At 52.4% G+C, this 26,439-nt stretch overlaps 1 protein-coding gene across 4 annotated transcripts in view; it reads left to right on the forward strand.

Annotated features, from left to right (window-relative positions):
• The first annotated feature begins 3,743 nt into the window (after positions 1–3,743).
• Positions 3,744–26,439, forward strand: part of SLC7A1 (solute carrier family 7 member 1) — an 87,921-nt gene continuing 65,225 nt past the window's right edge. For 2 of the 4 annotated variants that reach the window (XM_062194422.1, XM_062194418.1), the window contains exon 1: positions 3,746–3,844. The gene's annotated coding sequence lies outside the window, so the exon portion shown is untranslated. Of the gene's footprint in view, positions 3,845–4,307; positions 4,375–26,439 lie in introns of those variants that run through there. The other 2 variants (XM_062194419.1, XM_062194420.1) reach the window with 2 other exon arrangements.

Here is a 26,439-nt window from a genome sequence, read left to right on the forward strand (position 1 = left end):
GCTTCTGGGCTGTCTGTGCTGTTTGTCTTTGCATATATTTTTCATATTTATCATGAAGTTTGTGCCTGCCCAACAGGTGGTAAAATTCTTATTTTAAATATGAAATCATTGAGGCTTAGAGTGGACAACCTCTCCCCAGGCCAGCAGCTGGCAGAAGTCCATAACTGTCTAACTCGAGTTCTGGCCGTTGTCTGAACAGGGTCCTGCCTAGTGCTATGATGCAGGGAGCTTGTCTCTGTACTCGAACCCTGAATGTCGCCCTCTAGTGCTTAAATCCCACATCTCCTTTAAGTGTCGGAATCTGACTCAACAGCTCCTAGGTTAGGATCTAGGCACCCTGTCTCCCACGGTTTCTCTGGGTCTCTAATGGAATTCTGACCTGCCCAAAGCTTAGCTTAGCTTAGCTTTTCTATTTTCTTTCCTTCCTTTATTCCTTTCTTTCCTTCTCTCTCTTTTTTTCAAGATTTATTTATTCGAAAGGCAGAGTGACAGAGAGAAAGTGGGAAAGAGAGAAAGATGAGAGAAATCTTGTATCTGATGTCCTCTCCCCAGATAGCCACAACACCTAAGGCTGGACTGGGCCAAAGCCAGGAGCCAGGAACTCCATCCAGGTCTCCCGTGAGGGACCCACATACTTGGGCCATCATCTGCTGCCTTCCCAGGTGCATTGGCAGAAGTTGGGTCAGAAGTGGAGCAGCCAGGACTTGAACTGGTGCTCTGACATGAGATGTCAGAAGTCATAGGAGGCTGAGTTAACATACTGTGCCACAACATCACACTCGAAAGCTTTTCTGAAAGCACTGTGCCTGTTTCATCAGCATCAGCACCCTCTGTGTTTGTGTTTTGTTTTTTTTCTGAGACCTTGGATACAGCCGCTTTTTCCCTGGTTCACACTGATCCTTTATACTTGCAGGTCACTTGCACCTGGCTGATGTCACTGAGCCTCTCCTGTTATCTTCCTGAAGGCCTGCTGAGTGGGATTGCTAAACTGCATGGTGTTACAGAACACTCTCATTGCACAAGGCACAAGGTTGGTTCTCTGCACTGCCCGAGTAGAGCATCTTTATGATAACTCCTATTTCCACTGCTGGAAATAAAATTGTCCGTGGTTTTATGATGGAAAGTGATTGGAAAAGGTAAAAATAAGATGAAAGGTGAATTGGTCATTAAAAAAAAAGATTTATTTATTTGAAAGGCAGAGCTACCATCTAGAGAGGGAGAGACAGATCTTCCATCTGCTGGTTCACTCTCCAAATGGCCACAATAGCCAGGTGGGACCAGGCTGAAGCCAGGAGCCTCTATCTGGGACTCCACATGGGTACAGAGGCCCAAACGCTTGGGCCACCTCCTGCTGCTTCTGCAGGCACCTTAGCAGGGAGCTGGATGGGAAGTGGAGCAGCTGGAACTTGAACCCAGAGCTCATAAGGGATGCTGGGGTCACAGGCATTGACTTAGCTCACTGCCCCCCAACACCTGCCCCTGAATGGGCCGTTTTAAAGTTACTTTCCTTCTCAGGCAGGAACAGGGAGGTAGAACAATGGAAAATAACCAGTGAGTGAACATCAGGTCATTCGAGTTTGCCTTGTTTGTGTAAGGATCCTGAGAGAAGCTGCTGGGGAATGTGGCCGCTCTGGGACTCTGCATTCTCAGGTGCGATAAACAGCCCGGTTTCCTCCTGCGGGATGTGGCACTTTGACACAGGTGACTCCATTTTGATTTTGAGCCTGGTCTGTTGAGGTCCCGTGCAGGAGCTTAGTCTGAAACAATGACCCCTTGTAATTTTTATTTAATCAAACCTAAGGTTTGCTTTCTATTTTATTTTCTTGAATACAAGCATATGAGGATCACAGAATCAGTGGCAACAGTCATGGGGTGGGGAAAGAAGGGTATACTGTCAAGTTCATGGCATAATTCAGTGAAGCGATCTGTATAACTATGTACCTAGGAATATGACATCCACACAATTGTTACATTCTCCCTCTCTGTATCTCCCATAAATAAGAGAAAACGGGTGATGTTTGTCTTTCTAGGAAATACAAGGTTTATAAGCACAACAGAGCTAAAATAGTTTGCAGAAGATCCCACAACAAAAGGCAAAGCAGGTGGACTTGACTCCAGGCCCGAGCCAGGAGCCTTTAGACCGTGGTGTTGGCAGGTGGAGGAGGCCCCCTGGATGCCAGACACCTCCTTCTGTGATCCGAGGGCAACAATCACCTGTGACAATTGTAAAACAAAGCGTTTGGGGTGGCTTATTATGGAGCCAAACGCTGGCCTTCGCAGATGCAGATGCGTTCCTAGGTGCTCACTAACACTTTTCATGAAGCCAGTGCCCTGCAGTTCCCTACTTCATAAACTGCTAGGCTAGTTTCCAGGGCGGAAAACAGCCAGCTGCTGACCCATGAGCCCCATGACTGAGCAAGGCTTGGTGGTGCTGGTGGTGGCTGGGGGCGGGTAGGAGGTGTGGAAAGGCTTGAAAGCAGGCAGATACCATCCGTCCTTGTCCTTTCTGTTTCCTTAGAAATATGGGGGAGCGCGGTGGTCATCTACCACCTACTCAATGTCACAGATTACCGGATCTTCGCAGGTCGTGTTTCTTGGTGTCTGGAGCACAGACAGACAGACAACTGCACGGGAGCTCATGGCACCAACACTGTGGGATTCAGGACCACTGTTCTTGCCAACTCCAGGAGAGTGACTGGGAAGGCAGCTGAGGCCATTCCCCATCAGCCTGCTGTGCATGTGCCTGGGCAACAGGTGGATTCGGGCCTTCACTGACAGCAGGGAGATAAGGTTCTAGCATGGGCAAGGGGACGATAATAAAATAATACCATGACAGAGAAATGAAAATCTACAGTAACTTTTTAAAATTTAAAAAATACTTAATGAGAGACAGACAGACAGACATAGATAGATATAGCTTCCATCTGCTGGTTCACTCCCCAAATGGCCACAACTGCCAGGACTGAGCCAGGCTGAAGCCAGGAGCCAGGAGCTTCTTTCGGGTCCTCCACATGGGTTCAGGGGCCCAAGCGCTTGGGCCATCTGCTGCTTTCCCAGGCCATAGCAGAGCGCTGGATGGGAAGTGGAGCAGCCAGGACTCGAACCCGCATCCATATGGGATGCCGGCACCACAGGCAGGGGCTTTACCCGCTACATCACAGCGCCGGCCCAGTAACTAACTTTCTAAAACCCTCATAGTGCATCCAGATCTTTCATTTCGGAGATGGAAGACCAGCGGCGTCTGCTGACTGCAGCTCGCTAAGCCAGGGCTGGCGCGGCCCGGCCTGCTGCCCTGAGCCCCGGCCCGCGCGCGGCGGGGCCCGCAGGGAACCCGAGGATGCTGTCGCGCCGCGGGCTCCGAGGGGCGGAGAGGCGGCCACAGGCCCGCAGGGCGCCGCCCGCCCGCCGGCCGGGGAACCCCGGGTCCCCGCCGCAGCGCGCGCCAAGACGCCGCCGCCCCGCCCACACGGGCGCGCCCGCCTCCGCCGCCGCCTCAGGGCCGGCGGCCGCCGCCGCGCCGCGCTGCCATTGGTGCCCGGCTGTGACGCGAGGCGCGGGCAGGGCCGCCGGGCGGGCCGGGGGGCGGGCGGCGAGAGCGGCTGATGAAACCGGCGCCGGATCCCGCCCGCCCTCGGCGCCCCATTCAGTCAGCGCGGGCAGGTGCGAGCGGCCGGTCGGCAGCAGGGCGGCGCGGCACGCGGCCCGCAGGCACGCGCTCACGGCAGCTCCGCGTCGCTCCCGCGCCTCCGCACCGCCTCTCCGGCCCAGGGTCCCCGGGTCGGTGCGAGCAAGCGTGCGTGCGTCCTTCGGCCCGCTGTCCTGCCCGCATCCCACCGCCCGCTTGGTGAGTGCCCGCTCCCGCTGGCACCGGGGCAGCTCCCGCAACCCGGGTCACCTTGGCGGGGGGCGGCGGGGGCCGCGGGGCCGCGTGGGGCCTCGGGCAGGCGGCGGCACGGGAGTGGCGAGAGCCCCGCGCCAGGGCGCCGCTGGCATCCTGCGGGGAGGGCGAGGGCAGGGCGGGCCCGGGGGTGTGCGCGCGGGGCGGTGCCCATGCGGCCGTGGCGTCCACGGAGTCCATTTCGGTTCCCTAAAGGCACGGCGTGGTGTATGATGCAACACCGCCCGAGTCAGCGTGGGCGCGCCGGCGGTGTCCACGCCGCGCGCCGGCCACGCACCTGGTGGTCCGGGTGGGCAGGGGGCCGGCGGGGGGCACGGGGGCCGGTCCAGCAGGCGTCCGGAGCCCGCTGGCAGCGCGGGAGAGCTTCCCGTACATGGCGCGTTGCAGAGCACTCCGCCCCGCCACGAGGTCCGAGGATGTGTCATCGGCCGCCGCGGGGACCCCGCCCGCGCCCCGGGAGGGTGGTCCCGCGGCAGGTACGTTGGCTAGCCTGGGAAACGGCGCTGGGCAGCCCCGCTCGGTGGTCGCGGCGCGCGCCTGCCCATTCCATGAGACCCCCAGAATGCCCGCCTGCACCCGTAGCCTGGGTCCCCAGGGGTTTCTTGGGGACGTCCTCCTTTGGGTGGGCTTCCTGGTGACCCGGCTTGGCCCGAAAAACGCTGGGCTGGCCAAGCCGTCCAGATGGTTCGCAGGAGGAGGAAGTTCTTCCGGCTTCGTCAGGACAACCTATTCTCCGCGTGTTCCTCTCTGCGTAGTAGAAAACTTCCCGGGCACGGGCAGGTCAAGGCGGCCGTCCCGCGCGCGCCGCTGGCCGGCTCGCCGCCTGTGCCCGGGTTGGGGGGGAGGCGTGGGAGCCAGATCGGAGTCGCGTGCGTCTTGTGCGGGTAGGCGAGCCAGACATGTGAACCAGACTACACTTCCCAACACCCACGGCCGTGCTGTCACGTGCTGGCTTGTGTTCCAGACCCAAGTCTCGGGCGTGGGGTAGTGGTGGGGGGTTGCGATCTCTGTCCCTGGTGGGTACCCCCGCCACCCCCTACAGAATGTGCCCCTTAAAAGCTGGCTGGTGGGACTGTGTCTGACAGCCTGCAGCCGGGCGCCGTCACTATGTTGAATTCGGGTTGTAATTTATTAGGGATTTATCTCAACGTTTATGTTTCAGTCAGATAATAGGAAATTGTGATGCACGTATTCCCCCTGGTATTTTCAGTTGTTCTCAATGGAAATTACCACGATTTTTATGCAAACCCGCCTTTCTGGCAGAAAAAAAAAAAAAAAGGTCTTGTCTTGAGCCCCAGTAAGAAGAGAAACTTACTGGAAAGATCCACAGTGAAGAAAATCGTCCTTAAAGCTTCCTTGTTAACTAACATTCAAAGGGTGTCAAAGGAACTTTGAGTAAACGAACAGGAAAAGGCTCAGTACCTAGAGAGAGGGGGTGGTCTCAGTTGCCAGAGTCGGAGCCACGTGGCTTCTGTTTAGGCATATGATCACTTGCTCCAGGGGAAGAAAAGGCTTGAAAGGCAAGATTGTTGACCTCAAGGAGTTTGATTCTGAGACACAGGTTTATTATATTTGGTACAAGATTTCATTCTCTGAAGGAAGTAAGTAAATGCTTATTGATTGTTCAGGTCTGTAACTTCTCTCCTGAATCCAGCAGAACTAGGTCATTAAGTTGGGGGTCCCAGCATTATGTCTTATTATATGAATGCTTTCTCTTGATTGACAGTGCATCTAGAGATACTGCTTGTTAACCCTAAAAGGAGGAATTTGAGACATGACTCAATGCATTCTTGTTAGGGAAAGAAACTTGTTTTATCTTTGACTGACACGTCCGAGTCGTGCATTTGTTGGGTCCTGGTGTGATGTTTGGGTACGTATGTCATTGTGTCATGTTGCAGCTGGGGAAACTAGGCTATCTATCGCTTTAAACGTTTGTCGTGTTTTTGTGCTGAGAGTGTTCACAGTCTTGGCGAAAAATTTGCTTCCTTTAACCCAGGAGATGCCTTGGCCTCTGTGTCATCTCACCCAGAGGCATCTTCTGGGTGACTGTGAAAGGTGCGCCCATAGGATTGGCCTGGGGCTTTAGGTGAGTGGTAAGAGAGGTGAAATAGAATTCCCCACTGCGCAGCCGGAGGTTTTTTTTTTTTTTTTTTTTTTTTTTTTTTTTTTTTAAGATTTTATTTATTAGAGAGGTAGAGTTACAGAGAGAGGGAAAGACAGAGGGAGAGGTCTTTCATCTGCTGGTTCACTTCCCGAATGGCCCCAACGGCTGGAGTTGGCGCCGATCCGAAGCCAGGAGCCAGGGGCTTCTTCCAGGTCTCCCATGCAGATGTAGAGGCCCAGGCACTTGGGCCATCCTCCACTGCCTTCCCGGGCCAGAGCAGAGAGCTGGACATGAACTGGCATCCATATGGGATGCTGGCGTTGCAAGTGAAGGCTTAGCCTGCTATGCCACAGCCATAGCACAGGCCCCGTTAATGGATTAAGGATAGAGACTGGCGGAGGCTTAGCCTACTATGCCACAGTGCTGGCCCTGAAGTCACACTCTTAAGGAGATGAGAAGGTTGAGCATGTTAGATTTAAGATGGACTATTGTTGTTTCTTAAGATTTTGTTTATTTGAAAGGCAGAGTGACAGAGATGCTCTGTTTGCTGGTTCACTCCCTAAATAGCCTCAACGATTGGGGTAAGGCCAGACTGAAGCCAGGAGCCAGGAGCTCCTTCTGGGCTTCCCAGGTGAGTGGTAGGGACTTAGATACGAGGCCATCATCTGCTGCCTCCCAGGCACATCAGCAGGGAGCTGGGTGGAACGTGCAGAGTAGCCAGGGCTGCAACTGTGTACCCTGATGTGACATGCTGGCATCGCACTGCGCTGCATCGGCTGCCTTTGAAAGTGACCAGACCTTTTAGATACTTGCACCCTGAAGGGACAGAGCTGGACTACTTGTCTGAGCCAGGCCTGCGGCCCCGCCCCGGTGTGTGATGTCGTAGCCAGCTGCCTGGGGTGGTGGGCTCCTTCCTGTTGACCTAGGTGTCTCTTTTAGCTCAGAGTCCTTTTATCCCCCGCCATCCTCCACTGGATGACCTGATGGTGGCCTTGCCCCGCGGGCATCCTAGGTGTTTAGGAGGGGTTTCCTGGGCCGCAGGCTGCTACTCTTTCTCCCATGTTGTAGACCTCTCTTGCCTGTGAGGGAGTAGGGTAGTAGCATCTTCCATGGCTGAGAATTGGCCTTGCGGTAAACTTGAGTGGCTGGCTTCTCTTGGTTTCTCCCTGCTCGCTCTGCCTATGCCCCCAAGCAGCTAACTCTGCAGTTGCTCAAAGTTGGTCAGAATTTACAGAAGGAGGCTTGGTGCATCTGCCACCTGGAAGCTGCTGGAAGACAGGCAGCAGATCGGGTGGAGCGCTGACTACAAGACATTCATTCAGACTTTGGCTTCTGGTGTGGGTTTGGTCGGCCCAAGAACATGGGCCGCGGGGAAGGCGTTCCTGACCTTTGGGAGTGTCACTCCTCCTGCCACACCTTGGTTATGGTTCTGAATGGTGAGGGCCCTGCGCACAGTACACTTGCTGAATGTACCATGTGGAAAGTGGAATGAAAAGCTCCGTTTCTTTTGGTGCGAGACATTTTGAAATGCAGGCACACAAGGGGTCTGGCAGAAGTTTCACGAAAACCAGGCAGTGGATTTCAAACTTACTTTTCCATTTTGTTTGCCCTTGAACTTTCTGCCGGCCCTTGTGTGAGTGGGACTTGGAACTGTGCGACCGAGGGAGGAGGCTGCCATACTCTCCAGCGGAGGTGCACCTTGGGATGGTGCCCTGTCCCACAATGAAGGGCACAGCTTTGGGGAGCTGAGCAGCAGCATCACTTTGGGGTCCTGGGGTCCTGGCTCTGCCCTTCTGCGGCCACGTGCAGCCCCTGCAATTTTCTGAACTTGGCTTGCTTGTTCCATCTGTGGACTCCAGGAGCCTTTTCCTCTACCCTCCCCCTTGTGACACTAGGAAGCATGGAGTCCATGATGTCCTTGGAGAGACCCAAGGCACCAGTGCCTCTCGTTGCCATTCTTGACTCTACTTCTCTGTTTCCAGCCTTCAGGTGTGGTCACAGCAGTCCGAAGGCAAGGACAGGGACACCTGTGAACGTGCTGACTTAGAGGGATTATGTGGAGGTGGCAGAAAGAGTGTCCCCTCCCGTAGCGAGGCTGTGTCTTTCTTTTTTTTTTTTTTGGACAGGCAGAGTGGACAGTGAGAGAGAGAGACAGAGAGAAAGGTCTTCCTTTTGCCGTTGGTTCACCCTCCAATGGCCGCCGCGGTTGGTGCGCTGCGGCCGGCGCACCGCACTGATCCGATGGCAGGAGCCAGGTGCTTCTCCTGGTCTCCCATGGGGTGCAGGACCCAAGCACTTGGGCCATCCTCCGCTGCACTCCCTGGCCACAGCAGAGAGCTGGCCTGGAAGAGGGGCAACCGGGACAGAATCCGGTGCCCCGACCGGGACTAGAACCCGGTGTGCCGGCGCCGCAAGGCAGAGGATTAGCCTAGTGAGCCACGGCGCCGGCCGAGGCTGTGTCTTTCTACATTGTTGTCCCTTTCCTGGGTGAGTGGACACCTTCCCTTGCCTTTGCTGCAGGTGCAGAAGGTGTGGGTACCTTTGTTCTCTCACCTTTTCATAGCCCTACTGCTGTGGTTTTTTCAGAGCCTTTGTTCAGGTAGGGTTCTTGACGGGGAGAACCACTAGAAGTTGGCCCATGTGTGCAGGTGCAGGTCCCGGCTGGTCTGTGTGCTCTGTGCACAGTGAGTCTGGAGCGGTACAGACTGTCCAGCAGTGGGGACTGCTTGAGGCAGCCAACCTGAGCTGAGAGATGCTGGGGCCCCTCCAGCAGAAGGGGCTTGGAGGATAAGTGTCCCCTTGAAGGTATCTGGGAGCCATACTGAACTTCTTTCTCATACTGCTTGGGTAATATTCTAGCACTTACTTTTTAGATTTGAGAGGATTGAAATTGCCACTCTATGTTGTGTACTTAACATAGTATTTGGCACACACTTAAGTGGTTGTTGTGGTTGTGTTTTTTTATTTCTCTCTCTCTCTCTCTTTTTTTCTGAGACAGAAAACAGCTGGACTAGGCAGGGCCAAAGCTGAGAGCTGAGAATTGATTCCCGGATAGGTGGCAGGGACCCAACCACTGGAGCCGTCACCTCCCAGGGTGTGCGTTAGCAGGAAGCTGAAATTGGGAGGCAGAGCCAGGACTTAAACCCACGCACTCTGAGAGGGGACGTAGACGTCCTGATGGGTGGCTTTACAGCTAGGCCAAATGCCACCCCTTCTAATATGAATGTTAATTGGAAAGAAGCCATGTAAATGTTATATTGGAGGAAAGCTTAGTTATTTGATTTAGGTGTGGGAGAAAAATAATTTTGATACTTAATTTTGCTCTCCCGTTTTCCTCCTTTGGGAATGTTGTCTAAATGAGAGGAGGTATTCATTCTCCTACAGCATCAGGAGGCCGCTGGGCCTGGGTGTCTGCCGCCAGGTTCACCGTCCAAAGCCAGAAACTCAGAGCATCTGTTTTCCGCCTGATACCAGCCCTGGAGGTGGTAATCCGAGAAGCCTTCAAAGAGTTCATGGAAAATGCAGATGATAGAGCATGGGCCTGCGCCGTGGCTCGCTAGGCTAATCCACCACCTGCAGCGCCGGTACTCCGGGTTCTAGTACCGGTTGGGGCACCAGATTCTGTCCCGGTTGCTCCTCTTTCAGTCCAGCTCTCTGCTGTGGCCTGGGAAGGCAGTGGAGGATGGCCCAAGTGCTTGGGCCCTGCACCCACGTGGGAGACCAGGAGGAAGTACCTGGCTCCTGGCTTTGGATCGGTGCAGCGTGCTGGCCGTAGCGGCCATTTGGGAGGTAAACCAACGGAAGGAAGACCTTTCTCTCTGTCTCCCCCTCTCACTGTCTAACTCTGTCAAAAAAAAAAAAAAAAAAGAGCTGGGCATGAACTTAAGATTTTTTTGCACCAAAATAAGCATTTTAATTCCATTTTCATGGACATTCTGCTGTACTTTTGGGGAAGGGGTGGTGGGCATAGCCCCTGGGTGCTACCAAGAGTTAAGGCAGGGAGTGGAAGCTGGCTGTGTTAGTTCCTCCCACTGTCATAACTGTCATGCCCCAGACCAAGAGGTGTTGGTGTCGGTTAAGATTGGCTGGGATATGTCCTCTTCCCTGTTTTTTTTTTTTTCAAGATTTATTTATTTGAAGGGCAGAGCTACAGAGAGGCAGAGGCAGAGAGAGAGAGAGAGAGAGAGAGAGAGACAAAAAGAGAGAGAGAGAAAGAGAAGTTTTCTATCCCTTGTTCACTACGCAGATGGTTGCAATGGCCAGAGCTGTGTTGATCTGAAGCCAGGAGCCAGGAGCTTCTTCCTGGTCTCCCACGCGGGTACAGGGGCCCAGTGACTTGAGGCATCTTCCATCGCTTTCCCAGGCCATAGCAGAGAGCTGGATCAGAAGTGGAGCAGCTAAGACTCGAATCAGTGCCCATATGGGATTCCGGCACTGCAGGTGGCAGCTTTACCCGCTACACCACAGCGCCAGCCCTGCGTTTTTTATCTGCCTGCCAAGCACCTTTAATTAAAGTCTGTCACACTGATGGGAGAGGACGGGAGAAGGCCTGGGCTGGGTGCAGTTGGGTGCTGCCAGATCCAGCTTATGTGCAGCACTAACACAGGTCGTCTTTGAATCTCCGCATTCCCAGTGAGGCTGGTATCGGCCTTGACTAATGGGGAGGAGGATAGCGGCCCCACCATGGGCACACGGAGAGGTAACAAGTGGCAGAGTGAAGATTCGGGGCCGCCTGGCTCCAGAGTTCTAACCCCAAGTGTGTGTGTGGCGGGGGCAGTGGGTGTCAGCCTCTCTCAGGATGTGTCCTGCATGCCAGGTGCACGCTGAGATGGCAGCACACAGACCTGACACCGTTAGTTGTGCCCCCCTCTGTTTCCATTATTTATTTGAGAGACCAAGAATAAGAGTGCTCATTTGCTGGTTCACCCTCCAGGTGCCCACAATTGCTGGGGCAGCGCCAGGCTGAACTCTGGTGCCAGGAACTCCATCCAGGCCTCCCATGTGGTGAGCAGTGACCCAAGTACTTGAGCCGTCACCTGCAGCCTACCAGGGTGCACATTGGCAGGAAGCTGGAATCGGGTGCACAGCCACTACGGAACACAGGCCTCCCAAGGGTGTTGTAACCTCTGTGCCAAATACTCGCCTCACACCCTCTCCCCTCGCCCCATTGCTGAGTAAGTCACCCCGCCCTCTCCTCGCCCTGACTTCTCCCTGCTATCTCCGAACGCAGCAGCAGAGCCCTGTGCACCGGGCGCAGCTGGAGCAGCTGTGCTGGGATATAGCCAGCACCGTGGCCAGACCCGGGAGCTGGTGTGTGTGGCGGAGGCCAGGCCGCCGGCTTTCTGGGTCAGGAGTTCGGCCTTCATGACACCAGCGCCCGGCTGGACACAGATCTTCCTGGCCAGAGCACAGGACCCCACGCAGTCCTGCCCGCAGCCCTCTCCTGGGAACAGGGTCTGTAGGACAGGCGGCATCCTTTTCTCTGTGCCATCCTTCCTAAGGCCGGTGGCAGCTTGGGTCCTGTCCCTGGCGCTCGCTTGTGGACTTCCACGACGTGCGGAGGTGGGGAAGTGTCCCCTTCCTTGGAGGACGCGTCTCTGACACCCTCAGGATGTGGCGGGCAGCGCCGTCCAAGGGCCCTCCTGTGCCCCCCCGCCATCTCCCTTGAGGGGGTGGTTCCTGGGGCCTGTGGTGTTCTCTCCTCAGCCCTGGTTCCCCTGGAGGCCCCTGGGCAGGGAGCACGGGTGGTGCGGTGAGAAGACTCCGCCCTCCCGTTTCTGCTCTCGGCCCGTTCCCGCTTTGCTTTCGGCTGCTTTGGGAGAACGCTGAGGAGCTGCAGCCTTCAAAGAGCTCTTGGGTGCCTTTCGGACCCACCAGTTTGCTCTTTCTCTCTACACACACATACCACACACTACACACTCACGCACCATACACACACATCACACACGACACACAGTACACAAACACCACATGCACATCACACACCACACACACACCCACACCACACACAGTACACAAACACCACATGCACATCACACACCACACACACACCCCAACCCCACACCACACACACCCACACCACACACAGTACACAAACACCACATGCACATCACACACCACACACACACCCCAACCCCACACCGCACACAGAATACAAACACCACATGCACATTACACACCACACACACACCCCAACCCCACACCACACACACCCACACCACACACAGTATACAAACACCACATGCACATCACACACCACACACACACCCCAACCCCACACCACACACACCCACACCACACACAGTATACAAACACCACATGCACATCACACACCACACACACACCCCAACCCCACACCGCACACTACACACTCACGCACCATACACACACATCACACACCACACACACACCCCAACCCCACACCACACACACCCACACCACACACAGTACACAAACACCACATGCACATCACACACCACACACACACCCCAACCCCACACCACACACACCCACACCACACACAGTACACAAACACCACATGCACATCACACACCACACACACACCCCAACCCCACACCGCACACAGAATACAAACACCACATGCACATTACACACCACACACACACCCCAACCCCACACCACACACACCCACACCGCACACAGTATACAAACACCACATGCACATCACACACCACACACACACCCCAACCCCACACCACACACACCCACACCACACACAGTACACAAACACCACATGCACATCACACACCACACACACACCCCAACCCCACACCGCACACAGAATACAAACACCACATGCACATTACACACCACACACACACCCCAACCCCACACCACACACACCCACACCACACACAGTATACAAACACCACATGCACATCACACACCACACACACACCCCAACCCCACACCACACACACCCACACCACACACAGTACACAAACACCACATGCACATCACACACCACACACACACCCCAACCCCACACCGCACACAGAATACAAACACCACATGCACATTACACACCACACACACACCCCAACCCCACACCACACACACCCACACCACACACAGTATACAAACACCACATGCACATCACACACCACACACACACCCCAACCCCACACCACACACACACCCACACCACACACAGTATACAAACACCACATGCACATCACACACCACACACACACCCCAACCCCACACCGCACACTACACACTCACGCACCATACACACACATCACACACCACACACAGTACACAAACACCACATGCACATCACACACCACACACACCCCAACCCCACACCACACACACCCACACCACACACAGTATACAAACACCACATGCACATCACACACCACACACACACCCCAACCCCACACCACACACACACCCACACCACACACAGTATACAAACACCACATGCACATCACACACCACACTCACACCCCAACCCCACACCACACACACTACACACTCATGCACCATACACACATCACACATACACACCACACAGTACACAAACACTACACACACTGTACACTCTTGTACTATACACACAGTACACAAACACCACACATATCACACACCACACATACACTCCCAACCCCACACCACACACACTACACACTCACGTACCATATACACACATCACACACACACCCCACACACAGTACACAAACACCACACGCACATCACACACGACATGCACACCCCAACCCCACACCACACACACTACACACTCATGTATCATACACACATCACACATACACACCACACAGTACACAAACACTACACACACTGTACACTCTTGTACCATACACACACATTATACAAACACCACACATATCACACGCCACACACACACCCCCAACCCCACACCACACACACTACACACTCATGCACCATACACACATCACACATACACACCACACAGTACACAAACACTACACACACTATACACTGTTGTACCATACACACACAATATATAAACACCACACATATCACTCACCACACACACACCCTAATCCCACATCACACACAAACACCATATGACATCACACACCACACACACCCCAACCCCACACCACACACACTACACACTCATGTACCAATCATATACACCCCACAGTACACACTCATGTACCATACACACATATCACACAATACACAAACATGCCGCAATATACCCCCCACACACATCACATATCACACACAGTACACAAATATGCCACACATACACATAACATATTGTGTACCACACACACATATCACACACTACACATATACATGTCATATACATTCCATACAGAAAAACACTCAAGTACCATGTACATACCACACCACACCACCTGCACCATACACACACCACACACATACCATACACATCATACCACACACATGTCACAATACAACACATACATCACATACCACACATACATATCATACACTCTATACACTCATATCACACATATGTACCGTATACACATATCACACACCACACACACACTTTACACATATCACACACACTGCACACTCACATACATACACAAACATTACACCACACACACCCCACATATATACCACGTTCACATATCACACAGCATACATACTACATACTCACATCACACACATGGATCATACACACTTCACACACATTATACACCACACACACATCACACATATACTGTACACTCATTACACACATGTACTATACACATACCCCACACACATCCACATCACACACCACAATCATACACATTACACACATCACACACATGTACCATACACACATCACATATACCTCAGACACATCATACACATTTACTATATATAAACACCATGCACACAATACATATACCATATACATACATCACGCATACCATACCCACATTACACATATCACACACATACTACACACATCACACATGTACCGTACACACACACCACACATACTGTACACTCACATCACATACACATCACACTGTTTTGGGATTGTTGGAGGCCCTTTTATTTACTCCTCCACGCTTCTGTGTGTGTTTCCTAAGAACAAGGCCATTCTCTTACAGAACCCCAGTGTGAGAGCACAGCTGGGATAGTTCACATGGACACCACCGCGTTATTTGTCCACAGCCCGTATTCAGCCCATGGTTGTCCACACAATGGCCTTTCCTGGGAATTGTACAGTTTTGAGGGGAATCCGGGCAGGGATAGTTCTAAGAAGCTCTAGTTTCATTTTCTACCTCCTAAGCCTCTTTAAGAAAAAGTGTTCCTAAAAATTAGAATGCTGATTGGGAAAAATGTGAGCACTTGCAAAAAGTGGAAGGGGGAGAAGAGCAGAACCACTGCTGGTCCTGGCACGGAGGCTTGGTGCCTGCAGCTGCCGGGCAGGTGGACTTCTGAGTTGCAGGAAGCGGGAGGAGGACTCCTTCAGCCCCGGTGGCCTGGCCACCAGACCTGTGGTGCCTTCCCCTCCCGCGCAGCCCTCAGGAGCCTGCGGCTCAGCCCTGGGGTTGAGTGTTGGGTGAGCACCCTGCCTGGAGCATGGGGTTGAGTGTTGGGTGAGTGCCCTGCCTGGAGCGTGCTGTCTTTCATGCCCAGCAGTGGACTTCACCCTTAGAGCTGCTGTGGCCGTGCGTATCCTCTGGGCGAGGAAGGGAAGTTCCTCAAACCCAGAACTTGTTCCAGACTTGAAATGCTGCAGGTCCTCTCTTGTCTGTTCCGTGCCCCTGGCTTCCAGGACTTGGCAGAGGTTAGAGATGGGCACGGGGCCCGATGGAGGGCATCTCTTGACTACCCCAGGGGATCAGTCGACTTGCCTCTGGTGGAAGGCTTTGGCCGGGGGAGAAATCCAGGGCCCCCTTCTGAACCGCGAGATTTGCTCTTTGCCGCCCACGGTTGGCGCTGCTGCTCAGAAGACCCCGGGGGGAAGTTTTCAGAGCCTCCGCCCGCAGTGCAGCTTGGGTCTGGCTTTTGTGTTTCATCCATGGGCACCATTGTCCTCTCTGTCACTATCAGCTGTCACCAAGAGCGTCTCCCCTCCTTCCAGGCCTGCTTCGCCACGTGAGTCTGGTTTCTGGAATGATTTTGTTCTTGGAAGCCTCCAGTTCACCTTCCCTGTCCGCTCAGCCTCAGTTTCCCTGCATTGTAAGTCCACTCTGTGTCTGGAAAAGGGCTTCTGAAGGTCACGATCAAAAACCTCAAGTATTTTTCCATGTGTTTGTTTTTCTCCTCTTGTCCCAGACCCTCCCCTTGAAGGAGCTGGCCTTGAGAGGGACTTAGGTGGGCAGCCGCCCAGACTCCATGCACCCTGCTGAGCCCAGTCACTCCTAACCTGGATGGGCCAGGACCAGGGGCCACTTTTCAAAGGAACCCTTTGAAGTGCAAACATTTCCTTTCCTGAAAAGAAGGGAAATTGAAATGAAAACGTATTGTTCTGCACAGACAATGTCCTCCTTGATCAAAGAGGGAGTGGGGTTTATAAAGGGAGATCCACAAATTAGACCTTGGAGTAGCCAGGCCTTGGGGGTGAATGAGCATCACTCACTCTGGAGCAGCATCCGGGGCTCTGAGAGATCGGTAAGCTTGTGTTTGCTTTGGTTGCCCTCCCTTTTTTGGGTACGAGTCTACGTCTAGGACTAACATGTTCTTACTGAATTACATCTCTCTGTGATTTTTTTTTTGAAATGTCTTTCAGTAAATTACAACAGCATCTCCACGTTAGAATATTATGTAGGCAGTAAAAATGGTGTTTCCCAAAATTTGATCTTATGGGAAAAAGCTTTAATGTTAAAAATTAAAAAAAAAAGTCTGGGTGCAGTTTTCCATATTCAGTGTTATCGTAATGAGGCATTTGCACAGAAAGAAATCACTCAACATTGGACTTTGTTTTATTCGTTGTTGTGTTTATAGTACCTGAAATAGTGCTCAACAAATATTTATAGAGTGATATTTTTATAATCACTAGTAAAACAGCAGGATACTTTAGAGGAGGTATGTGTTTGAACTACATAGTAATATTGTGGCAGGTGGATGGGACAGTCAGTTATTTCAAGCTTCTGCTGAAATCTTGCCCTGGCACCTCAGTTTGGGGTTTGTTGTATTTGGTACAAATACTTCTTACATTTTTGTTCTTTTAGTACAGATCATACTGTGCATGGATAGTTTTGACATTTCTAGCTTTGAGATGATCTGGTCTTGTGGAAATCAGAGGGTCAGAATGTCGTGTTACTGAGTGCTCTCACAGACAGGGTAGGGCTTCAGCTCCCTGTCACCCATAGCTGACTACCTGTCCTGTCCTGTTGTTGAGAATGGTTGCCTGATTTGCACTGGCCACATCTTCATTTTGAGTTCACAAAGTTTACAAAGCAGTATAGGTTTGTTTAAAAAAAAAAAAAAAAAGAGCATCCCTGATGTCTGTGGTTTTGTTCGGGAGGGGTGGCCCCAAGCCTTGCCCTGGTGAGGTCACCCCACTCCTCATGTGGGAGCACCAGGCCCATGAGCTTCAGAGCCCTGCTGGCGCCTGCCCATGCCATCCACATGGGGTGCCAGAAGCCCCAGGCTGGGGCGGCCCTTCCCGGCACTGTTAGTGATGGGGCCGCCCACACATGGTTGTGTTCCCAGGAGCAGCGTTGGTGGCACCCAGACTTTGCTGGTCACAGTCTGCAGCGAGAACTGAATTCACGCTGTGGTCGGGTACACACACAGGAACCCGCGCTACTGTCAGACTGGAGGTTTCCCTGAGCGGGAACTCAGTTTCTCTGCCCACGTGGTGCTCGCTGATGTTTCTTAATCTTGTCTATTTCATTAAAAGTGAAAAAAAAAAGATCCTGATGATGACTTGTGTTTGTGAAAGCACTGCAAGGCTTCTCACCGGCACCGGGCTTGAATCTCAGGTGTGCCGCTGGCACCAGGGGACAGGAGAAATTTCTCTTTGTGGTGATCTGAGGGTCTGAAGTGGGTGTTGCTCTCCCAGGCAGACCTGTAAGTTCTCCTGTGTGGCTGGCCCGTGCCAAAGGTGGCTCCTTATTCAGCACACATGATACTTGTGTTTCACAGGTAGCCTGGTCGGGATATAGGTGTTTTTTTGTTCTTCAGAAATGGGTTGTGCGTTTGTTAATTTCAGTGTTTTGACGGCGATTGAGTTTAAGGTCAGTCTTCTCTGTCAGGGTTAGGGAGTTGTGGGAAGAGAAAAGACCCTCTTTTAGAAATGCTAATTAAGACATATTAAAAAAAAATGATTCATTTGAGAGACAGAGACAGCAAGCACCTTGGTTCACTCCCCAAACGTCCAGTCCACAGTGGCTCCTGGCAGGGGGCCGAAGCCAGAAGCTGGGGACTCAAACCGGGTTTCCCACTGAGCTGTTCATTTGACTCCTGCCCAGGATCTGCATACGCGGGAAGCTGGAGTTGGGGACCAGAGGTGGGAATTGAACCCAGGCACTCTGTGATATGGGACATGGGCGTCTCTACCGGTCACTTAACCACCAGGCCAGATGCTTTGCCCCAGAAATGTTCATTTTTGTTGTTTTGACTTTCAAGTCTGAGGGGTTAAAATTGGACAGAGTGTTGAAAATTTAATATTAGCAATCATTTCATTAAATAGTTCTTGAAAAGGCTGATTTTTGCTTAAGAAGAATTTGCATGTTTTGCTTTTTACTTAGAAAATAAATATCCTTTAAGTAACAAGTCTCTGTACATAATTCTTAAAACAGTCATAAATCAAGGGGATTGTGGGATAAGGGCATAGTGACATAATGGGGAACAAGTACAAGATAGATTGCCTTGTTTGTTAAAACAGTGTGCAAATATCTGTCCTTATTCCTTGTCAACTTTTATTTACTATGCCTCTCCATAAAAATAAATTTACTATAAGAATTCAGAGTACTTAATGTCTGCTAAGAAATTTAAGTACAAGTTACAGATATCTCCTCCGCTGTTGCTGGCATTGGGAAGCCACCTCGTGAGTTTGGATTTTTTCTTATTTTTATTTACTTATATATTTATTTATTTATTTATTTATTTTTGACAGGCAGAGTTAGAGAGTAAGAGAGAGAGAGAGAGAAAGGTCTTCCTTCCATTGGTTCACCCCCTAAATGGCTGCTACAGCCGGCACCCTGCGCCGATCCGAAGCCAGGAGCCAGGTGCTTCATCCTGGTCTCCCATGTGGGTGCAGGGCCCAAGCACTTGGGCCATCCTCCACTGCCTTCCCGGGCCACAGCAGAGAGCTGGACTGAAGGAGGAGCAACCGGGACAGAATCCAGCACCCCAACCGAGACTAGAACCTGGGGTGCCGGCGCTGCAGGTGGAGGATTAGCCAAGTGAGCCGGCAGTGAGTTTGGTTTTATGCTGTAACATGCATTAATGTTGTTTGAAATGAGTGATAATCTGCCATTGTGATTGAACACACTTCACCGCACAAATCTCTATCTTTCAATTTTCAGCAGCTAGTTTGGTTTCTTAAAAAAAAAAAAAGTTTCATTGGAAGACATGGCTTTTTCAGCTGGCTTTCTCCCCCAAGGGAGGGGTAGCCTTGGGAGCTGATGAGCACGAGCCTTGGCTAACTCTTGGCAGTCGTGTTGACTTGGGAAGACCGTCTGCCTGGCTGTCTCAGTCTTGGCGCAATCATTTTAGAAAAGCAGTCAGTCCACATTTGTATCAGGATTCAGGCCTGGCGCTGAAGGCCTTTTTGCATCTGTGGTCTGGCGAGTGAAGGCAAGGGCCTCTCCACCTGTGTTTCTTGGGTGATTTTGAGTAAGGGTGGAGTCCAGGAGAGGAGAAAAACTCCGCACCAATTCTCGTCACCTTCCTGCTGCTCCTGGCTGCTCTGTGTTGACTCTGGACAGCAGTGTCCTATTGCTCCCAGCTGCCCTGGGCTGAACATCTGCAGGCCAGGTCCAGCTGTATCTCCTGCACAGTCTTGGAGCCGCAGTGGGCTGGGGGAGCCCCTCGAGGATTCTGGCTCTGACCGCAGAGGCCCCAGCGGGATCTCTGTCCCGTAAGGTGTCAGGTCATGACGCAAAAGCCGCAGGTGCCGTCTTGCCGTGAAGAGGCAGTGGCAGGAGGACAGGAGGGGAGGTGGGGTTCCTGACACTTTGTGGGAGGCGGCTGTGCCGCCCTGAATGAACATGGGTGCCCTGCAGATGTTAGTTCTCTCTTCTGCCAGGAGCATCTTTGTTGCTAGACTTCCCTCCATGAACAGAAATTTGTGACCTGCTCCCACAGGCATAGTCTCCCTTCCAGTTCTGTGGCCCGAGGGCCATAGCCCTGCTGGGTGTAGACCTTAGGAAGGGCCTGCACCTAAACATGCGAGCTGTACACCAACAAGAACAGAAATTCCAGCCTAGGAACCAGACGAAGTACAAGCAGTACACAAAACAGCAAACATTCCCATTGCAGTTGTGTGTCTTGCTATTTGCCTCTTCATTTTTCCTGTTCATCACTACCTTAAAAGCGTAAAGGTGGGTCCATGCACATGGGTTGGGTAGACACAGCAGTAGGGGCAGGCAGAAAGGATATGGAGAGAGAACAGATCTCAGTGTTGAAGTCAGGTACTTTGCATAATGAGGTACTAGTGCCTTTCATATCATAAAGTCAGACTAGGGGTGTCTTGGAACTCTCGAGACCAGTGTATACCTACAGGCTCTCCCTCCCCAAGGATGGCACTGAAATGCAGGTTCTGACTCTGTATGTCTGCAGTGAGGCCTTCTTCCAAGCTCCCTGGGGTGCCTTGGAGTAGCCAGCACCTGTACAAGGGAGGGGTGTGGCAGCCCATTCCAGGGGCTCCTTTCTGACAGGCACGGTTATCTGTTTGCAGCCGGCTGCAGAGAGGAAGTGGTGAGTTCTGCCACAGAGGTGGGGCTCCTGACGGTGGCGAGAAGTGATAGCTGAGGGCCTGGCAGCAAGGAAGGGGTCAGGACGGCTGTAGGAACTGACAGAAGGACCCCCTGACCACCAGGGTTGGGGATCATTGAGCCAAGTGGCAGGTGGCCCTCCCACTTTCTTTTTTTAAAATTTTTATTTACTTTTCTTAAGTTTTACTTATTCATTTCCTTATTTGAGAGGCAGAGTTACAGAGAGAGGAAGAGAGAGAGAGAGAGAAAGAGACATCTTCCATCCACTGGTTCACTCCCCAAATGGCTGCAATGGCTGGAGCTTGGGTAATCAGAAGCCATGAGCCTGGAGGTTCCTCCAAGTCTGTCCACGTGGTTGCAGAGACCTGAGCACTTACAGCTTTCCCAGGCCATCAGCTGGCAGCTGGCTCGGAAGTGGAGCAGCCAGGACTGGAACCAGCACCCATATGGGATGCCAGTGCTGCAGGCGGAGGCTTAGCCCACTATGCCACAGCGCCGGCCCCTCCCACCTTCAGGAGGGCTGTGTAGCATGACCACCTGCCGCTGTTGGCCTCAGGTTCCTCCTGAATAGGCACCACTTTGTAGGTTGTGCTGGGGATAAAGCCCTGAGGCCATGGCCAGGCTCCAAGTGAGCGCTTCAGAAAGGCAAGGTTAGGATGGGTGCACGTACAGAGCCAGGCCCCAGCCATCAGGGCGGTGCATCCCAAGTAGAAATCCCCATGCCTGGTGTCGCACCTCCTGGAGTTACAGCTTCGACTGAGCAGGGCCCCCAGGAGGCTGAGCAAGGCAGAGTGCTCAAGAAGTTGCTACTTGTTCTCTCCTGGGTCAGGAAATTCTTCATGGCAGAGGCAGGCGGGGGTCGGTAGCTTTCTAATTAAGCGAGAGATGAACTTGGCTTGCAGGTGGGCCTGGGGGCGGGGTAAGGGGGAATAGGCTGGCACTGAGAGGGCTTGTGGGGGGGGGGGGAGGGCGGCATTCCAGGGTCCCCTGCTCAGAAGACCTTAAACCAGGTGGCCACCCAGGAGGGATGCACACGGTGAGATGCACCCGGGGGCCTCCTTGTGTTTTATGCATTTTTGGCTCTTACGAGGGATAAGGGGTGCTTGCTTAGTCTGATTCCCCAGAGGTGCCAGGCTCAGCCCAGGGCAGAGGTTGGACTTTGAAAGGTCATGGGAAGCCTTGGCTGAGTGTGCCCTATCCTTTACTTCAGAACTTTCTGTCTAGACATGTTATTGTATTGTATTGTTTAACTCAATATTTATTATTTTTGTCATCTTCACTTTTGACAACTGTGGTTGTGGAGTACAATGATGTTTTGATAGACATTTACATTGTGCGTGATAAAATCAGGCTGATTAAAAAGGTCGTTTTTGTGGTGAAAACATTGAAGACCTGCTCTTTGGAGGCATGTAATGTGTTGTCATCATTGTCACCATTCATAAGACGGAGTGCTCCTGTCTGGAACCGTGTACCCTGTAATCAACACCTCCCCTTCCCCAACCACCCTGGGCTCAGCAGGAACCACCATTCTCCTCCCTACTTCCGGGCTCAGCTGCCGTAGCTTCCACACGTAAGCACAATCCCGTGGTATTTGTCCTTCTGTGCCTGGTTTCTTTCACTGAACACGATGCTCTTGGTTCTTCCGTGCTGACAGAGACGGCAGGATTTCCCCCTTTTTGAGGCTGAATAATACTCCAGTGTGTATGTGTAGCTCCTGCTCGTTATCTGTCTACTCACCCATGGACACTGGGTTGTTTCCATATGCTGGCTGTCCGGACTCACCCATGGACACTTGGGTTGTTTCCATATGCTGGCTGTCCGGGCTCGCGCTGCAGTGAGCCTGGGAGTGCAGATGTCTCTTCCATGCCCTGGTTTTGTTTCTTTTGGATGTGTCTCCAGAAGTGGGGTTGCAGAAGCTAGCACCCTAGTTGACCTGGGGGCATTCAAAGTGAGAGAAGAGAGTGAAGCTGATCAGTTTCTCAAAAAGCCTGGCTGTGGTCCTGAGCTTCTGCAGGTGTTTTACCCGACGTGGGCATGGAAACATCTGGAAGTCGTCTGAAATTTCTTGGTTTAGATGGTTTCCTTGTGCCTTCTCATGGGAAAAGCCAAGAGTTGGGGGGTGGGGAGGGGAAGCAGTGGGGATGGGATGCTGTGAAATACCATTGCATATGATTTTTTATTTTTTTTCTGTGTGGTCTGGTTCATTAATCTGTATGCTCCTTAGAGGACTTCCCATTAAATAGACTATCTTTTCTTCCAAATATGAGGCTTGCAATCACTTCTAGAAAGTGGATCTTCTAGGGGAGGCCCTGGAGTGGGGTGGTGACCTTGGGGTCAAGTGGAAGGGACTTGGGGTTCATGGCTTGGCACCATGTATGTGTTTGCCTTTATGCAAATCGCATCATGGCATTGCTTCCTGGGGGAAAGAAGACAGAGTCTGTATGGTGCCTCTCGCAGGAATGCAGAGGGGCGCTTATCATCACCTGTCTTACCCTTCTGTCTCTAGCCCTGGCTGCTGTGGCTATTTGAGGTTTGAATTAACAGATGGAAGAGCTCATGCTCCCATGGACAGTACGGACTCACCCCACTAGGCATTCAGATGAACAACACATTACATGGGTGATACTTAGCAGTTGGGCCCGTTAATAATCACTTTGCCTTATAGCACTCATTGCCTTGCTGGAGAGGGAAAAGCAGTCAGCTAAAGAGACGTGTCTTGAATGTTTGCAGCAACCTGGTAAGGAAATGAAGACATGTGTTTTAAGGTATGAAAAATGCCTGTGGTGTGGGCGTTTGGCGCAGTGGTTAAGATAATACTTGAGATGCTGGCATCCCCTATCCAATGTCTGGATTCAAGTCCTGGCTCTGCTCCCGGTTCTAGCTTCCTGCTAATGGGCACTGTAGGAGGCAACAGGTGATGGCTCAAGTCCTTGGGTCTCTGCCACCCATGTGGGAGACTTGGAGGGAGTCCTTGGCTTCTGACTTTGGCCTGGCCCAGGCCCAGCTATTGCAGACATTTGGGGAGTGACCCAGTGAATGGGAGATCTCTCTCCCTGTCTCTGCCTTTCAAATGAAATAATCAGTAAATGCAAAGAAAAGTGCCTGCAAAGGGTAAGGTTAGGTGACTAGCACAAGGTACGTGCTGCACGAGTGTTGTGGATTGTCTGAGCATGAAGGCGGATAGCATGAAGTCCATCTCAGAAGTGCGAGGCATTTGCAGAGGGCTAGGAAATCAGATGGGGTAAAGCAGAGAGGAAGCCCAGTGTGAATCCTGCACCTTTTAATTTAGATGTGTTTATTTTGATAGGGGGATGGAGAGAGAGAGAGAGAGAGAGAGAGAGAGAGAGAGAGAGAGAGAGAAAGAGAAACACAAATGGGAACATGAGCTCTTCCATCTGTTGATTCACTGCTCACATAGCCACAGCAGCCAGGGCTAGACCAGGCCAGAGTTAGGAGTCAGGAACTCCCATCTGGATCTCCCACATGGGTGGCAAGAACCCAAGCACTTGAACCATCCTATGAGGCCTCCTAGGTGCATTAGCAGGAAGCTGGATTAGGAACATAGTATTCTTAGGCCTCAAACCAGACACTCCGATATGGGATTCAGGCATCCCAAGAGGCTGTACCATGTCCACTCCTGGACTTTTGTTGTTAAGTTTTATTTATCAGAGAGACAGAGAGAGCTCCCATCTGCTGGTTCACTTCCCAAATGCCCACAGGTAGCCCAAGCAGGGAGCTGGGAACTCAGTCCAGATCTGCCCTATGGGTGGCAGGAGCAGAAGGCTCTGCATTAGCAGGAAACTGGAGTCAGAAGCCTGAGCCAGGTTTCAAACCCAGGCACTGTGATGTGGCCTGCTTCTCAGTCCTGGATGCTTTAACACGGCTCGAAGGGCCATCAAAGTCTGAGAGCCCAGAGGACTCTTGTCCTCTGCTGCCCAGCCCCTTGGGGGAAAGGCTTCCTGGGGCTCACCACACTCTCCCCTCCATGTGCAGCAGTTCCAGGATCTGCCTTGGTCCCCAGGCTTCCCTGCTCTTGGGAGCCATGCTAGGAAGCCAAGAGGCCTCCGTGCCGCCAGATTAGCCACAGACTGGTGATCCTGGGCAGGGTCTGCGTGCCCGGGCCGTGCTTTGTGTTTCTGGAATTGGAAGGATTGCATTCATGGCTGCTGCTGTCCTTGGTGTTTCTCGTCATAATGGGGGGGGGGGGTGGTCACTGACATTGCATGATTTTTGGGTTCACCAAAGGGCTCTGTGCAGTTTTGAGAAGAAACAGTGGTCAGTGTAGTAGAAACAGGATCTGGCGTTATGATGATGACAAAGATTATGACTGAGAAGGGTCACTTTATCTGTTAGCCCAAAAGTGTTGAGCAGGCACTGGTGCGAACTGGAAGGAGCAGAGGGGCTCTTCAGACAGCCAGTACCACCATCCACACAGTCCACCAGATTTGCATCACCTTAAGGGAACACTTCCCCCTGCCACTACCGCTGGGGAGCTTCTGCTGTTCAGAATGGATTATTCCCGCAGTGTAACTGCAGAGTGGGAGCCAAGGCTTTCCTGCTGTGATGAGCCGCTGGTGGGCACTTATCCACACACAGCACGTGCTTCCTGGTGTCAGGGTCTTGGTGGCGGCGGCAGCAGCAGCAGCAGCAGTAGCGGCGTCCTGTGGTGTGGAGTGTCTCTGGGGAGGGTTGGAATGTCGGGATAGGCCATGAGAAGTCCTAGCCCCAAACTATCTCACCAGAGAGGAAGCCTGAGAGGGCTTATTTTTCAAAAGGATCAGCCAGCCATACACATCAAAATATATACAGGCCTCATCAAAGGAAAAGGACAGGAATTGCGCCTGCGGCGACCCACTCTGCATGAAGTGGGGACGGGACATTGCAATGGTGGCAGCGGTGGCCACGCCCGGGTGCAGCTGTGGGGAGATACCCAGACCGAGGGACTTGGTGCCTGCAGCATTTCTTCTGGGGAACCCTCATGTTCCTGCTTCTGTTTCCCCCCATCCACCTGCCTTGGAAATAGACTTTCCCCAGCAGAATAAAGGGGCCAAGGCTTAAGATTGGAGGGCAAAGGTTCTTGCCTGCTACCAAGCCCTGCATGCAGAACAAAGGGCTAGTGGGTGGAAAGGAGCCTTGGATGTGAGAACAGGACAACTGTGTTGACAGGTCAGGACTGGGGACTGATAACCAGGTATCAGTGGGTCACCTGTTCAGCACTGGTGGGTGCTCAGGGGCTGGAGCGCTCAGAATGCCGGGGCTGGGCAACAGGTGCAGGACAGGAGCTGGCCCAGGGGCTGACCATAGACTGAAGAGTTCTCCATGACCCTCCCAGGAGGAAAGCGCAGATCTGAGCGGACTGGGCCAGAGTTGCAGTTCTGCCTACAGCTGCTCCCACTCTTCCCTGGAATCCAGGGTAGACTCAGCCTGGGCACAGAGTGGGATACCTGGCGCTTTTCATTGGCCTTGAGAGGTTTTGCCCAAGGTCCTTCAGATTGGCCTCAGCAGACTTGAGCCGGTGACAACAGGGCATTCTTTTTTATGCATGCAGATTTGTGTATATA

This window comes from Lepus europaeus, chromosome 6 (genome assembly GCF_033115175.1).
Source record: "Lepus europaeus isolate LE1 chromosome 6, mLepTim1.pri, whole genome shotgun sequence".
Taxonomy (NCBI): domain Eukaryota; kingdom Metazoa; phylum Chordata; class Mammalia; order Lagomorpha; family Leporidae; genus Lepus; species Lepus europaeus.